Consider the following 15760-nt stretch of genomic DNA (forward strand, 5'->3'; position numbering starts at 1 on the left):
GGATTTCATGAGTGTTTGTAGTTCTATATAGTTATTCTTGTATCCGTGGATGTTCCATTGGATTATTTTGAGCATTATAAGTTAGTGGGAGTAGTGTTTTGTTTTCTTAGTGATAGGTCTTAGTGGTAATTACTAGTTTGGGTTGATATTTAAAGATCGTCTTCGCTGTAAATTTGGTTTGCTAATGCATTATTTGATAAGAGGGCTAGGTTTGCGTTTGGGGTCTTATTTTTTTCAGTTTTATCTTTGGCTTTGAGGTGTTTGGTAACCAGGTTAAGTTTGTCTTTTTCCTTAGTCTGGCTTCTGAGTTTACGGTCAGAATCTTGGATAGTTTTCGAGTTTTTGGTGTTTTTAGCGGTTTCCGTAGTTTCGGTGTCCATATCCATTGCTTGTTGTTGACTGGGGGGGTGTAGTTGGGATGAAGTTGGCTTAGGGTTGATTGGATGTGTGTTTGGGGTGATGTCTCCGTAGTCTTTGATTGGTCTTATTTGGTGTGATTGGTTATAGGTCGGCGATGATGAGGTAGGTGTTTCAGTGAGATGAGGTTTTGGTTGTTGATGGCGGGCTACTTCAGCGTATGGTGTGGATTGATGGGGGTTCCGTTGATGGTAAATTTTCTTCGCCGTAGTGAAGTCTACTTTTTCGATTGTTTTGATAATTGTGATTTCTTTTTGTTTGAGGAACTCAGTGCAATTTTTGTCTATGGGGCTGTGGTTGTTCAGGATGTCGGTGTTGAATTTGCAGTTACTGCAAAACTTTGGCTTAGAGCATAGTTCATCGTCAGCAGGGTGCACTTCTGAGCAGTTAGTACAGATCTTTGGGGATCTGCAGTATTTAGAAGGGTGGCCGTATTTTTGGCAGTTGTGGCATTTAAGGGGGCGAGGTGTTTGAGGACGTACGTTCACTCGTTCGTAACCGATCATTAGATGTTGAGGTAAAGTTGGTGTGTCGAATGTGATGATGATGAGTCCGGTTTCGTGGAGTACGTTGTCTTTCTGTTTAAATATTTTGGTTGCGTCAATGACTTTTTGAGGTTTGAGTTCTTTTTTGATTTCGTCTATATCAATGTTCCGCAAGTCGTTGGAGTAGATTACCCCTTTGGAGAAGTTTAGTGTTTTGTGTTCGGTTGCTGTTACTTCGAAGTCGTGGAATTTGGTGATTTTCATAAGTCTAGTAGCCTGGGCTGTACCTTTTGTTTTGACTAGAAGTGATCCGTCTCTGATTTTTTTGACCGAGTCTACTTCACCGCAACACTGGTAGTCTATGACTTTTTTTATTATAAAAGGGGAGGTGTTTTCGAAAGATTTGTTATCTTTTCTGTTTATTGATATGTATTTTGGTTCTAAGAATGTTGTTTTGTCCCACTGTGTGAGCTGGGTCTGGTGGTCGCGACATTGCGCTCGAGCTTGGGCTGCTGCCCGCTTCACTTGGATTTGTAACTGTTCACTTGGTGTGTTTGTTATTGGCTTTTTTGGAATTTGCTTTGTGCACTTGAATGTTTTTCTGCGTGGATTTTGTTGTTAGATTAGCGTTTGCTGTTGCTTAGCTGCTGGCGCGTCTTTACTTGACGGAGTCTAGACTGGCACTCAGGAGCGATATATATTTATCTGTTTTAATGGTGATTTAGGGCTCGCGCACACTGTAGCTGAAAGCGGAGCTGAAATCGGCGCTGAAATTGGAACTAAAAGCTCACTTGATCTGAGAGCTTTTTCCAGGCAGAATCAGCTTGCAGGTGCGTATATTGTCGGCTGATCTGATTGCTGAAAGCTGACAGCCATTGCCTCCCTTTTTCTCCTCAAGCGGCATCAAAAGTTATCATTATAATTATTATTATTATATTGTTAATGAATTATTACTTCACAGCACGTACAGTAGCCAGACGGAAGTTTTCTTCTTTTTTTTTTTATTTCGTGTATTTCAACCACATTTCCGTTATGTATTGTATTCTTATTACTTTTATTTTACGAATTATTATTAAATTTCTCAATATTGTATAATAATAAACATTGTGATGTCTTTCGAGCGTTTACTGTACTTGGGGACATAGTATATTATATTTATTATTGACATATGAAAATGGTAAATAATAAACTTGAACAAAATCAGTAATCAGCTTGCTGAAAAAACAAACATGCTTGATCGATCAAACTAAGCTGAGCTGATTTCAGCGAGCTTTTTCAGCTCAGCTCAGTCTGCAATGTGCGCACTTGCACCGGTGCAGTGGAGCTATCAGCTCCGATTTCAGCTACAGTGTGCGCGAGCCCTTTATGCGGTCGCCGCAGCAACTCACAACACATTCGATTCAATTTTACTGTATTGTAATCCCTGAATATTGAAAAATTACCGATGCACTCTAATTCTGGCTCAGATATTTGAGAGATATGTTTTTCAGTGACGATTATTATATGCGATTGTAATTGTTATTGTTATTTTGTATTGCTTAAAGTTCAACGATGGTCAGTTAAACTGTGTAGAAAAAAAGCCAAGCAGGTTATGGTATATTCTCTGACACAATTCAATATTGAAGAAAGTTAACTTAAATTATACACTAAAGTAGATTTGACTTTGATAGCACAAGTGTCAAAGGAAAACAGATGGAAAATTGTATTGTAATTACGGCAAAGGCAAAGGAAAGATTCATGGTCAGAATAGTTAGAAAGGGATAGCAAAACTTATAAGATTGATGAGGGCACTCGACGTCACCAAAGAGAATTTGGTTAAGAAAGAGAATTTCACGGCAAGTTCTACAGCATTCAAGAGAGTGCAAGATTATTAAGACGCAGCCGCCTCTCATTAGAAGGAAGATGTCTAGTAGGATCCCAATTTATACCGCATAGGGCAAAGATAAGGAAACTTGGGGAAGATCATTGATAAACAGGCTTAATAATAAGAACAAGATGCGCTACCTTGAAGCGCACTCGAAGCGACAAAAACAGGTTTAGAGTTGAAGCGGACACGCTGAGAACGAAATTGGAGATAAAACGGTAATTTAAAAATCATATTTAGATGCTTTTTTATGAATAGGAATTGTGTAATAGTTTTTCCAGATGATGGGAAAATCACCAAGCTCAAGAGAAAGGTTAAGAGAAGCGCGCAAAGAGAATCCGCACAAAGTTTAAGAGCGGCTGGTGAGAAATGAGCCTCGTAGTTTTTACATGTATATTGCGATTGACCTATTTACACGCTCATGATTGTAGTACACCGCCTAAGTAACTATTTTTACGCGCATAGCTGTGTTGTTGTTTACTCGGGTCCAGAACATAGCTGTAATGTTCTCACACGCATGTGTAAGGAAGTTCTCAGGCCGAGGTACAGCTTCTCAGTCTGTCCAGGGCCCGGTCCTTCCCCACAGCAAAATTTGTTGTGTGAGGACCTAAGGGGAGAGCCGCTCGTGGCGAAAGCGCGCCCATGGGGTGGATCGTGGGACGGTCGGGCCTGGCCCGGCCACGGGGCGTGGTTGAAGCCGTGCGTGGGGGCTGCAGAGACGTGCGTTGCGGGTCATGTATGGCGGGAGAAGAGGTTTGGATCAGGGATCGGATGGGTATGGGAGAGGGGAGTCCAGCTTAGCAGATGCCGCATGATCCACGACTCACATCTGCGTCGCCAGGTCCCCAGGCCGAGGGTGTAGGAGAGGGAACCCAGCTTTGCGAATGCCGCGTGAATCCACGACTCACATCCAGCATCGCCGGGTCCCCCGGGGGAAGAGGTACAGGAGAGGAGAAACCCAGCTTGGTGAATGCCGCGTGATCCACGACTCACATCCACTTCGCTGGGCCTCCCGGGAAAAAGGAAGAAAGGGGGGGGTGGGGGAGTGAGTGACTCCTACGGGCGAATGTTCTGAGACAGGTGGGTGGAGGTTGGTGTCTTTATTATTTTCGGATCATTTCCCTACTTAAAATCCCGCGCCTGCCGCGGGGAAATAAGCGCAAAGAAAAACTTATATTAAACCACATGTGTGCATGGATATGTAAAACTGTCTATGCCTGCCTACTGCACCGATCTGTTCCCCCCCAGAGCTCACATACGTGAGGTGGCTCACCCTTGTTTCCCTCCTTTGGGGTCCTGGTATCCTACGGCGGGTCCTCGTCACGTCGGCTTATTTCGTACACTGCGTGCTCACAACTTCTTTTTCTTTTTACACACCGCGGTCGCGGCTTATTTTTCCGTCGCACAACCGGTCTTGTTCAGCCCTTGGAGATCACTCCTGAGTCTCGCCCGCGCTGGACCGTGCCAGGCCTCTGCTTTTCTTTTTCCAGCTTCTCTGCTGCTTCGTGGCTGCGCAGCTTCGGCTGTCGGCCTCGGCGGCGTGGGTGATCGGCTGCGTCGGTGTATTCTCTGCTTCGCCGTCGGCCCTTTCCTCGGCTGCGTGGGCGTAAGGCCGATCGGCGGCTTCTCTGCTGCTTCGCTCTCTTTCCTCTGCTGCGTGGGCGTAAGGCCGATCGTCGGCTTCTCTGCTGCTTCGCTCTCTTTCCTCTGTTGCGTGGGCGTAAGGCCGATCGGCGGCTTCTCTGCTGCTTCGCTCTCTTTCCTCTGTGTATAGCCGGTCTCTTCGTTGCGTGGCCGTCGCGTGCGTCTCTCTTTCGTGTGTGTATAGTCGTTCTCTTCGTTGCGTTCTCTCTTCGCTGCGTGTACTCTTACTAATAGAAAAAAGCCCCCCTGTTTTGGTTTTCTTAGCCTATTTCTTATTTTAATTAAGGAACTGAGGAGTCATTTGTTTGTCTTGGTAATAATAATAGTACTAGTAATATAATGAGATAAAGATAACAGGAGATAATAATGAAACTAGGTAACAACCGTCGGGGCGGTCCCTTCAAGGGGTGGTGTCGTGATCTCTATTGTGGAGGCTTATGCCTTCACACTCCCTTTCTACTTCGGGGTGGGGCGCGGTGAAATGCGCACCAAGGTTCCACTGATGGATACGCGGAAGCGTTGGCCGTCGTGGTATTCCAGGCTGCGGATCCGGCCGCGCCCGTGACGCGCCGCGTTTACCTGAGCGCTGGCGCCTTCCAGCAAGCTTTGAGGGATGCGACGGTCAGGCGTGCTGACCCGCCAGGCGACTGGGGCAATTGGCCACTCCTACTCCTCCTGCAGCGCGTTCAACTCGGGCATCTCGTCGAATGCGGTGAGCAGTCCGCCCGCTTCTGCTTCTGCCAATCCCAAGGACAGGTCGCTGTCCTCCTTTGGGTGGCTCGGGTTTCCTGCTTCGGCCTCTCGGGTCGTGCAGCTCGTCGATTTCGGGTTCGGTGCGTTGGGGTCGGTTGGAGTTGGCGATAGCCACTTTATTGGTGCGTGGTCCAGCGGTTGCCAGTCGGGATTCACCCTCCTTTCCGGGGCTGTCGCCTCCTCCTGCGCGTCCCACTCCTGTAGCCTGGCGTGCCACCCGTCGTCCCAGCTGGTGTCCGGGATCGGGCCGTTTGGGTTCGCCTGCCCTCCCAAGATCCAGGCCACCTCCGCGTCTCCGTCATCCCTGGGTATCGGGGACACGGGGCCGTCCTGTAGGCCGAGTTCCTGGAGTAGTTGAGACAGCTCGTTGCCGGTTACGCGGCTGGGTGGCTCGTTATCGTCCTGAAGGCCGAGGTTCCGGAGCCGTCGGGGCAGCGCATCGCCCAGGCTGTCGTCGCGGATCCGTAGCGGAGTGGTATCGTCCTCTCCTAGGAGCGGTACCTCTTCGCCGCTTGCGGTGTCGTCGTCTGCCACCGGGATGATCTCCCTCTCGGGCCTGGGTGGAGTGATGGGCCGTGGATGGGCGAGCAGCAGTTGCAGGGTCTTATTGGCGTCCTTCCAGGTGGTCCAAGGGGCCACGTCCACCGCGATGTTGGCTGGAGTGTCCTTCGGGCAGTTGGCCGGCCCATCTTCGTCCTCGCTCACATCTGAGTATGGGCACGTCGCGGCCCGCTCGGCCTCCAGTTGGCGGTTTAGTTCCCAGACGGAGTGTTTGACCCATGGACGGCCACCCGCTTTCCCGAAACGTCGGTCGTGCAGGAACTCCTCATCGGTGCTTGCCTGGCAGGTCGACTCCCAGTGCTTGTCGGCCTCCATCGTCGGGCTGGTGAACCCTTCATCGGAGCTACTGTCGTAGTTCAGTCGTAGGGTCTGCGGGTTTTCCATACGGTATAGGTAATAGGGCGGTGCTGGTGGGGACCGCAGCCGCAGTTTGTGCGCGACTGGGGAGCTGCTCTGTTCCTCGGAGTTGGGGTCCGGGCTGACGTGCCCTGGCTCGACGCGCCTTCGAGTCGCGCGTGGGGTGACGGCGGTGCCTGTTCCTTGGCCTGGATGCTTGCGGCGTCGTGGGCGTCTTGGTGGCTCCTGTTGGGCCCGGCCTGCTCGGACCTCCCCGTCTGAATCCGATGACCGCATCGCCTCCACTGTGATGATTCCCGACGGATTGTCTCGCGACGTGCTCGGACGGACGACGTCGTTGAGCCATGCCCAGGTCGTGGTTGTCGGTCGGCGGGGCGACGGTGGGCCTTCGGGGCGGGTCCGACGTCGGGATGGCCTAGGTGGCCTGGGTGGGCGTGGTATGGCTCCTGTCGATGGGCCATGCTGCGTTGGGTTGCCCGGTTCTGCTTGCGGGTCCGGGGCGTGGTGTCTTGTTGGTGGTTGGCTGGTCGTGGTCCGTGGTTGCCTTGAGCTGGGCGGTGACGCACCCCTAGGATGCCCCTCCGTGTCATCCTCTGCCTCTAGAGGCTGTGCGTCGCTCGTCCTTGGGTTGTCCATGTCGGCTCTGGTGGGGGGAAGAAACCTTGTTTGGTTAGAACCTGACCTGTGCCACTGATGTGCCCTGTGCCCTGGGTTTCCCTGATCGGTGCATTCTCTAGTTCTGGCTATTTCTTACTCTAATCCCTTAAGGGGAGTTAAGCTATCTTACTGCGCGTGTACGCGGTTGCCCCTTGCGGGGCGAGGACATTATGGCAGCGCACCACCATAAGTGGCCCTCATGAACTCGCGGTTTTCCTGGTGCTGGGGTCGTCGTCATCGTTGTCTTCGTTGTCTTCGCTGGTGAGTGTGTTGTCGTGGTAGGCCTTGAGGTCGGCTAGTCCGGCCGTTCGTCGTTGTCTTCCCGGATGCTTCTGGAGTCGGGCTATGGTGGGAGAAATAAATTTAACCACTTTGTAAGGCCCCTCATATTTGGGAGCCAGTTTGGCAGCGAAGTTGTCCGCCGCTTTGGACAGGCGATGTTGGCGTAGCATCACGAGCGTCCCGATCGTGGGTCTCCATTCGCGTCGACGTAGGTTGTAGGTCCTGCTCTGCGTCTGTGATGCCTGCTGGGTATTTTCTTGTACGATGGCGAAGATTTCCTTGAGTCGCTTGGCCTTGTCGGTTGGGGTCTCTGTCACTTCGCCTAGTCCTGGGGTCGTCTCTTCGTACAATGCTCCAGGCAACCGAGGTTCCCGGCCGAGTACGATGAATGCTGGGCTGAAGCCTGTGGTGTCCGATGTGCTGCTGTTGATGGCTAGGCTAAGTTCGGGTAGCAGCTCGTCCCATGTCCGCTGGTCTCCATCGATGTACTGGGCGATCATGGTTTTGATCGTCCTATTGGCTCGTTCCGTGGGGTTTTGTTGTGGCGTATAGGGCGCCGTATACTCCAGTTCCATGCCTGCTAGTTTGCAGAACTTTCGGAAAGAGCGACTCGTGAATTGGGTCCCGTTGTCGCATACGAATTTCCGTGGTGTTCCGAAGCGGCTTAGGATCCGTTCCCGGAAAGCGGTCTCCAGTAGTGCGGTGGTGGCCTTGCGGAGTGGGACCAACTCCACCCACTTGCTGAAGGCGTCGAAGAACACCAGTAACATAGTATTGCCGTGTTTGGATCGGGGCAATGGTCCAATGAAGTCGGCGCAGACGATGTCCAGTGGTTCCTGGGCTTGGCGGGTGTGCATCTTCCCTCCTGGTTTGGTTTGACTCACCTTGTACTGCTGGCACTTGGTGCACTGCTGGATATATCGGGCGATATCTCGGTGCAGTCCGGGCCAGTAGTACCTCTGGGCTATTCGTGTCGCTGTCTTCCTGATTCCGAGGTGTCCTGCTGTCGGATGGTCATGGCACTCTTCTAGCACGCGTCGGCGGTGGTCCTTGTGGACACATAGTTTCCATTTGATAGGGTCTTCTTCGCTGGTTCTGTTGCTGGCTCGTTTGTATATTTGGTCGCTCTCGATGATGAACTCCGGACGTCCTTCCGGCTGTTCCTGGATCCGCTTGCGGAGCCTCTGCAGCCAGGGGCAGGGGCAAGGGTCCCGGTCTTCGTCCACTCGCTGCAGGGTTTCTACTGGTTGTCGTGAGAGAGCGTCAGCCACAACGTTCTGGCTTCCTCGGCGGTAGTGGATGTCAAACCGATATTGCTGGAGCTCCAAGGCCCAGCGGGCGATGCGTCCCGTGGGATTATCGATGGAGTTCAACCACTTCAAGGCGAGGTGATCCGTGATTACATCGAAGTGGTATCCTTCCAGAAAGCATCGGAGCTTCCGGATTGCCCAGACTACAGCAAGGCACTCCTTCTCGGTGCCCGAGTAGTTTTCCTCTGCCTTGAGTAGTCGACGGCTTGCGTAGGCGATGACTCTTTCTGCTCCGTCGATCTGTTGTGTCAAGACTGCTCCGAGGCCATACGAACTGGCGTCCGTTTGGAGTACGAATCGCTCGGCGAAGTCGGGGCATGCCAGGACTGGTGCTTGCGTAAGTCTTTCCTTGAGAGTCTCGAATGCCTGCTGTTGTTCGTCTGTCCACTCCCACTTTTGATCCTTTTTGAGCAGGTTGGTCATGGGTTGGACCACCGTGGCGAAGTTGGGGACGAAGCGTCGGTACCAGGATGCCATCCCGATGCAGCGTCGCAGTTCTTTCAGTGTGGTGGGCGGTGCTAGTTTCTGGACTGCGCTGACCTTGTCTGGGTCCGTGTGGATGCCTTGTTCACTGATGACATGGCCGAGGTAGACTAAACTCTTCCTGAAGAAACTACACTTGTTTCTGTTCAGTCGGAGGTTCGCCTCTCGCAGCCTCCTGAAAACCTCGCGAAGGTGGTCGATATGTTCTTCTAGCGTGGCTCCGATGACGATGATATCGTCGAGGTACGCGAACGCGTACGGCTCCATGGTGGGTCCGATGACGCTGTCCAAAGCCCGCTGGAACGTCGCTGGCGCTGAGTGCAGGCCGAAAGGCATGACCTTCCACTGGAAGAGTCCTCTGCCGGGGACGGTAAATGCTGTTGCCTCTCTGCTGCCCTCGGCCACCGGGATCTGCCAGTATCCGTTTTTGAGGTCCAGCGTGGAGATGTATCGAGCGTGGCGAAGTCTCTCGAGAATGTGGTTAATCCGTGGCAGCGGATATGCGTCCGGCACCGAGCGGGCATTTAGCTGGCGATAATCCACGCACATTCGCATTTCTCCGGTCTTCTTTCCTACCAAGACGATTGGGGCGCTGTGGGGACTGTGGGATGGCTCGATCCTTCCGTCCCGTAGCAGCTCGTCCACCTGCGCGTTTATGATCTTCTGCATGGCCGGGTTCTTCGGGAAATAGCGCTGCTTCACGGGCCTGTCGTCTCGCATTGTTATCGTGTGTTCGGCGATGTGGGAGACTCCAACTAGTCCGTCGAATTTTGCCAGTTCTTCCTCCAGAAACTTGCCTGTCCACGGCGTGGGGGGTGGTTCGGGGTCTGGGTCTTGCTGCCACGGCGATAGGTCCTCCAGTTCCAGAGCGGTAATGGCGGCCAAGACCGCGGTCTTGTAGTCATCCGAGTCGGCTGGGCGAAACGGGTTGCGTTCCCGAGCTATCTCGGTGTCGGCTAATGGCTCCAGTTGGTAGTCCGTCGTCGGGGTTTCTGTGATCTCGTCCTGTGGTATCGGGGTTCGTGGCTTGCGTGAGGTCTGTCGTGCTGGGTTACTACGTGGTGACTCCCGGTTTGATGAGCTGGCCCTGGAGTGGTCCCGCGGGGCCGCAGCTATCTTTGCTGGAGTTTTCTGCTTCCTGCTGTGTCCTGTTGGTGACTCCTGGTTCGACGAGCTGGCCCTGGATTGATCCAGTGGAGCCGCAGCTGTCTCTGCCAAAGTCCTTTGTTTCCTGCTGTGCCCTGTTGATGACTCCTGGTTCGACGAGCTGGTCCTGGATTGATCCAGTGGAGCCGGAGCTGTCTCTGCCAAAGTCCTCTGTTTCCTGCTGTGTCCTGTTGATGACTCCTGGTTCGACGAGCTGGCCCTGGATTGATCCAGCGGAGCCGCAGCTGTCTCTGCCAAAGTCCTTTGGTTCCTGCTGTGTCCTGTTGATGACTCCTGGTTCGACGAGCTGGCCCTGGATTGATCCAGTGGAGCCGCAGCTGTCTCTGCCAAAGTCCTTTGTTTCCTGCTGTGTCCTGTTGGTGACTCCTGGTTCGACGAGCTGGCCCTGGATTGATCCAGTGGAGCCGGAGCTGTCTTTGCCAAAGTCCTCGGTTTCCTGCTGCGTTGTCCTGCTGGTATCGGGGTTCGTGCTGGGGAACTGGCCATGGTTGGTTCCATCGGTGTCGCAGTTCGTCCCGTCGTAGCTTTCTTCGTGTCCTGTTGTGGTGGCGTAGTCCTGGGGTTGTTGCTTGATCTTGTCTGGTAGGGCTTTGTTGTTGCTGCGGGTGGATGGTTCGTGGTTGGCTGTGGGGTGTTGGTCTGCGGCTGGTCTCGGATGGCAGTGGAGTCCGCAAACGTGACAGACCGTGGGCGTGGCTGGGCGGTGCATGATGGTATCGTCCCGGCGGGTTTCTGCTGCAACTTCAGCTGTAGATATGCCCGTCCGCAGTGGATCCTCGCGCGGATGCCACAGAGGAAGTCGAGTCCCAAGATGAGGTCGTCTAATACCGTGGGGAGTATAAGAAGAGATACCTGTGTTTCTTGCTGATCCAGGCGCACTGTGACTGCTATCGCTTGGTTGATCTCCTTCCTGGTTCCGTCTGCCAGGCGGATCCTGGTCCTCACCTCTCGCCTGTTCTCGGTCGTCCCTATCTCCTTCGCCAGCCGCTCACTGATGAAGGATCGTGTGGCTCCAGTGTCGAGGGTGGCCGCAAATGCTCTCCCATTGATGTCCACCAGGGCAGCGATCCTTCCTCCGGTCATGCTTAATGGGTGGGTTTCTCCTGTTCCTGGGTGCGCGCCTCCGTCCATGTCCCAGTTGGGCGGAGACCCGACCCGTTTCCCGACGCGGGTTTCCGGCAGCAGTTGATGGTCCGGACCCCTCGGTGGCCATATTCCCAACAGAACAGCTTCTGTCGGTTTGTGCACGCACTACTGAAATGGCCGTTTTCCCCGCAGTTCCGGCAGGCTCGATGTACCTCGATCGCCTGCTCTTGCTCCTGGCCGATTCCTCGGTTGGCGATCTCGGTTTTCCCGGGTGTCTCGCGTGTGTTGCCTCGTTGCGGGTTGGTTCCATTGCCGATATAGGCGGCTCGATGGTTCTGCGTGGTCCCGATGCTACGGAGTGCGTCTCGGTCCCGCGCGGTTTCGTAGGCCGAGACGAGCTGGGTCAATTCTGTGAGCGATCGGAAATCCTGTCTGCGCGTGTACATTTGATACTCCGGACGGAGATTTTCGTAGATCCGCTCGAGTTCCTGTTCCCGAGTATACTGGGCTCGCTGCATCATCAGACGCAACTCGATAAGGTAATCCCGGAAGGGTTCCTTGGGCTTCTGTTCCCGACTCCGTATGGTGTCTTCCAGCCGCTGGAAGTATCTGGGGGGCAGGAAGAATTCTAGGAATTCTTTCCGAAAGTCTGTCCAATTCTGTCCCTGCATCTGAAAAGTTCGGAACCATCCTTCGGCCTTCCCTGTAAGGAGACCGGAGATGGCTCGCGGCAACTGCTCTGGGCTCCCGCCGTATGATTCCACTCGCTCCTCGAGCCTTTCGATGAACGCTAGTGGGTCCGCGTGGCCGTCGAAAGTAACTCCCCATTTCCGGAGTTTGTCCGCTAGTAACGAGTATGAAATCTCACCCCCTCCGGGGCGTGAGACCCAATTTCCCTGAGGAAGACGTGGCTGTTCTCCGTCCTTGGTTGTCTGGTGGCTAGGCGTGGCCACTGGTCCGGTGGTAATGGGTCCTGGCTCGTGGTTCCTGCTGGCCGCCTCTGGTCTGATTCCTTGGAGTGGTCCTTGGGCATTGCGTCGTGGTTGCTCGTCCTGAGCGGCCGGCGTCTCGGTTGCTGACTCGCGGTATCCGTGGGTGGATCCTTGGCTCGTGCTGGGCAGTTCGGGTACGATTAATCGCAGCTTTGGTCCCTCCTTGCTGTCTTCCATCTTCGTCCGGCTCTCTGGCCCGGGTGACGTGGCTGGACTCCGGTGGTCCCTGGGGCTCGGGATGTTCCCAAAGTGCGTGGCCAATTCGTCCAGCCTTGCTTGCACGGCTTCGGGGTGCCCTGGGCGTGCGATGAATGCGGTGATCCGGTTCCGTAGGTCCTCTACAGTCCCAGTTTCTCCTAGTCCAAACTCCTTAGCTAGGCTCTGCAGCTCGTCCTTCCTGCGGGACGCTATCCAGCGGATGTTCATCCTGATCCTGGTAAACTAATCGTGGCACCGGTGCGAGTCCTTATCGGCACGGTCTGGGGCTCCTGTACTAGGATACACGGCACTGGGTGGGGAGTCTTGTTCGAAGGACACGCGGCACAGTACTGGATCGGTGATCCTATACTAGGATACACGGCACTGGGGTGAGGGACCCTGTTCGAAGGACACGCGGCACGGTACTAGATCGGTGATCCTGTACTAGGATACACAGCACTGGGTTGGGTGATCCTGTCGAAGGACACGCGGCACGGCCCTAGATCGGCGATCCTGTACTAGGATACACAGCACTGGGTTGGGTGATCCTGTCGAAGGACACGCGGCACGGTCCTAGATCGGTGATCCTGTACTAGGATACACAGCACTGGGTTGGATGATCCTGTCGAAGGATCCGTGGCGCGGTACGGGGAAAAGTTCTGTCTGACTGCTCGGTGGTAACTGTGTGACTGCCCGGTAACGACTGCCTGACTGGTGTTCCTGCTCCGCCTTATATTGGCCGCGGCCATGGCTTTGTGGCCGAGGGCTCCTCTGCCATGTAGCTGCTCCTCTGCGTTCGCCGGCTGTCCCTCGCTGCTCCGTTGTTCTACCGCTGCGTCGCTACTTGGCTGCTCGGTCACTGTCTCGCTGCTCCGTCACTGCCTGGCTGCTCTGTCACTGTCTCGCTGCTCTGTCACTGCCTCGCTGCTCTGTCGCTGCTGATCTTCCGCTCTGCCGTTGCCTCGCTGCTCTGTCGCTGCCGCTTCTCTGCTCTGCCGCTGCCTCGTTGCTCTGCCGCTGCCTCGTTGCTCTGTCGCTGCTGCTTCGTCGCTCTGCCGCTGCTGCTGCTTGGCTACTCTGTCGCGGGTGCCGCTTTGTCGCCGGCGCGTGCCAAAGTTTTAGGCGCCGTCCGCGGCCATTTTCCCCCGGCACGCGGTGCTGGGTCTTCGGCGTCTCTCCCCGTCTCTTTCCGTCGCGTAGATGGCTGGCCGCGTGGTTTTTCGCGTCTCTCCCCGTCTCTTTCTGCCTCGTAGGTGGCTGGCTGCGTGGTTCTCCGCGTGGTTTTTGCCGGCGCGTCTGGGACACGTGCCGGCGGCCCTTGCTAGGGGGGTATTAGAGAAACCAGCCTCAGCTGTACATAAGTCGAGGGATCAAAGATTGGTGCTGGCTACTCGCCGGGACTCTGATTTTGGGGTTGCTAATCACTGATTTGACCTTTCTCCGGCGGCTTTTCCTGATCCGTGGGTCCTAAGCATCGTTTGCTGTCTTTGCTTTTGTGGGTCTTGCCTTTTTATGGAGGGCTGCTGCTTGGTTCCCTTTTCACTTTTCACTTGTCCCTATGCTCACCGACTCTCCCCTCGTGAGTCCCTGCTCGGGCGCCATCTGTAAGGAAGTTCTCAGGCCGAGGTACAGCTTCTCAGTCTGTCCAGGGCCCGGTCCTTCCCCACAGCAAAATTTGTTGTGTGAGGACCTAAGGGGAGAGCCGCTCGTGGCGAAAGCGCGCCCATGGGGTGGATCGTGGGACGGTCGGGCCTGGCCCGGCCACGGGGCGTGGTTGAAGCCGTGCGTGGGGGCTGCAGAGACGTGCGTTGCGGGTCATGTATGGCGGGAGAAGAGGTTTGGATCAGGGATCGGATGGGTATGGGAGAGGGGAGTCCAGCTTAGCAGATGCCGCATGATCCACGACTCACATCTGCGTCGCCAGGTCCCCAGGGCGAGGGTGTAGGAGAGGGAACCCAGCTTTGCGAATGCCGCGTGAATCCACGACTCACATCCAGCATCGCCGGGTCCCCCGGGGGAAGAGGTACAGGAGAGGAGAAACCCAGCTTGGTGAATGCCGCGTGATCCACGACTCACATCCACTTCGCTGGGCCTCCCGGGAAAAAGGAAGAAAGGGGGGGGTGGGGGAGTGAGTGACTCCTACGGGCGAATGTTCTGAGACAGGTGGGTGGAGGTTGGTGTCTTTATTATTTTCGGATCATTTCCCTACTTAAAATCCCGCGCCTGCCGCGGGGAAATAAGCGCAAAGAAAAACTTATATTAAACCACATGTGTGCATGGATATGTAAAACTGTCTATGCCTGCCTACTGCACCGATCTGTTCCCCCCCAGAGCTCACATACGTGAGGTGGCTCACCCTTGTTTCCCTCCTTTGGGGTCCTGGTATCCTACGGCGGGTCCTCGTCACGTCGGCTTATTTCGTACACTGCGTGCTCACAACTTCTTTTTCTTTTTACACACCGCGGTCGCGGCTTATTTTTCCGTCGCACAACCGGTCTTGTTCAGCCCTTGGAGATCACTCCTGAGTCTCGCCCGCGCTGGACCGTGCCAGGCCTCTGCTTTTCTTTTTCCAGCTTCTCTGCTGCTTCGTGGCTGCGCAGCTTCGGCTGTCGGCCTCGGCGGCGTGGGTGATCGGCTGCGTCGGTGTATTCTCTGCTTCGCCGTCGGCCCTTTCCTCGGCTGCGTGGGCGTAAGGCCGATCGGCGGCTTCTCTGCTGCTTCGCTCTCTTTCCTCTGCTGCGTGGGCGTAAGGCCGATCGGCGGCTTCTCTGCTGCTTCGCTCTCTTTCCTCTGTTGCGTGGGCGTAAGGCCGATCGGCGGCTTCTCTGCTGCTTCGCTCTCTTTCCTCTGTGTATAGCCGGTCTCTTCGTTGCGTGGCCGTCGCGTGCGTCTCTCTTTCGTGTGTGTATAGTCGTTCTCTTCGTTGCGTTCTCTCTTCGCTGCGTGTACTCTTACTAATAGAAAAAAACCCCTGTTTTGGTTTTCTTAGCCTATTTCTTATTTTAATTAAGGAACTGAGGATTCATTTTTGTCTTGTAATAATAATAGTAATAGTAATATAATGGGATAATGAGATAAAGATAATAGTAGATAATAATGAAACTAGGTAACACCCGTCGGGGCGGTCCCTTCAAGGGATGGTGTCGTGGTCTCTATTGTGGAGGCTTGTGCCTTCACACATGGCCAGACCCGCAGCTGCACACGCACACAGCGATGCGTTCCGTTGTTTTGCATTGAAACCGTCGCGTCGAGTCTTATCGCGTGATCTTTCAATTCCCTTTTGCTCGACTTCTTTTCGCGAAGTTGATGCAGTAGAAACTTCGAGACGAAGCCGCCCGCACGCATAGTTTGTACCGCCGCAGAATCGAACCCCCCGCTATTCTTGTAATATAACTGTACTATAACCATCAATGTTAAATAATCAATAAATAATAAATAAGCTCAAGATATAAACGATTATACAGTCCACTAATTCATAACCATAACAAATTTTGGTCCTTCGAG

Source organism: Drosophila pseudoobscura, chromosome X, assembly GCF_009870125.1.
Source record: "Drosophila pseudoobscura strain MV-25-SWS-2005 chromosome X, UCI_Dpse_MV25, whole genome shotgun sequence".
NCBI classification, from domain to species: domain Eukaryota; kingdom Metazoa; phylum Arthropoda; class Insecta; order Diptera; family Drosophilidae; genus Drosophila; species Drosophila pseudoobscura.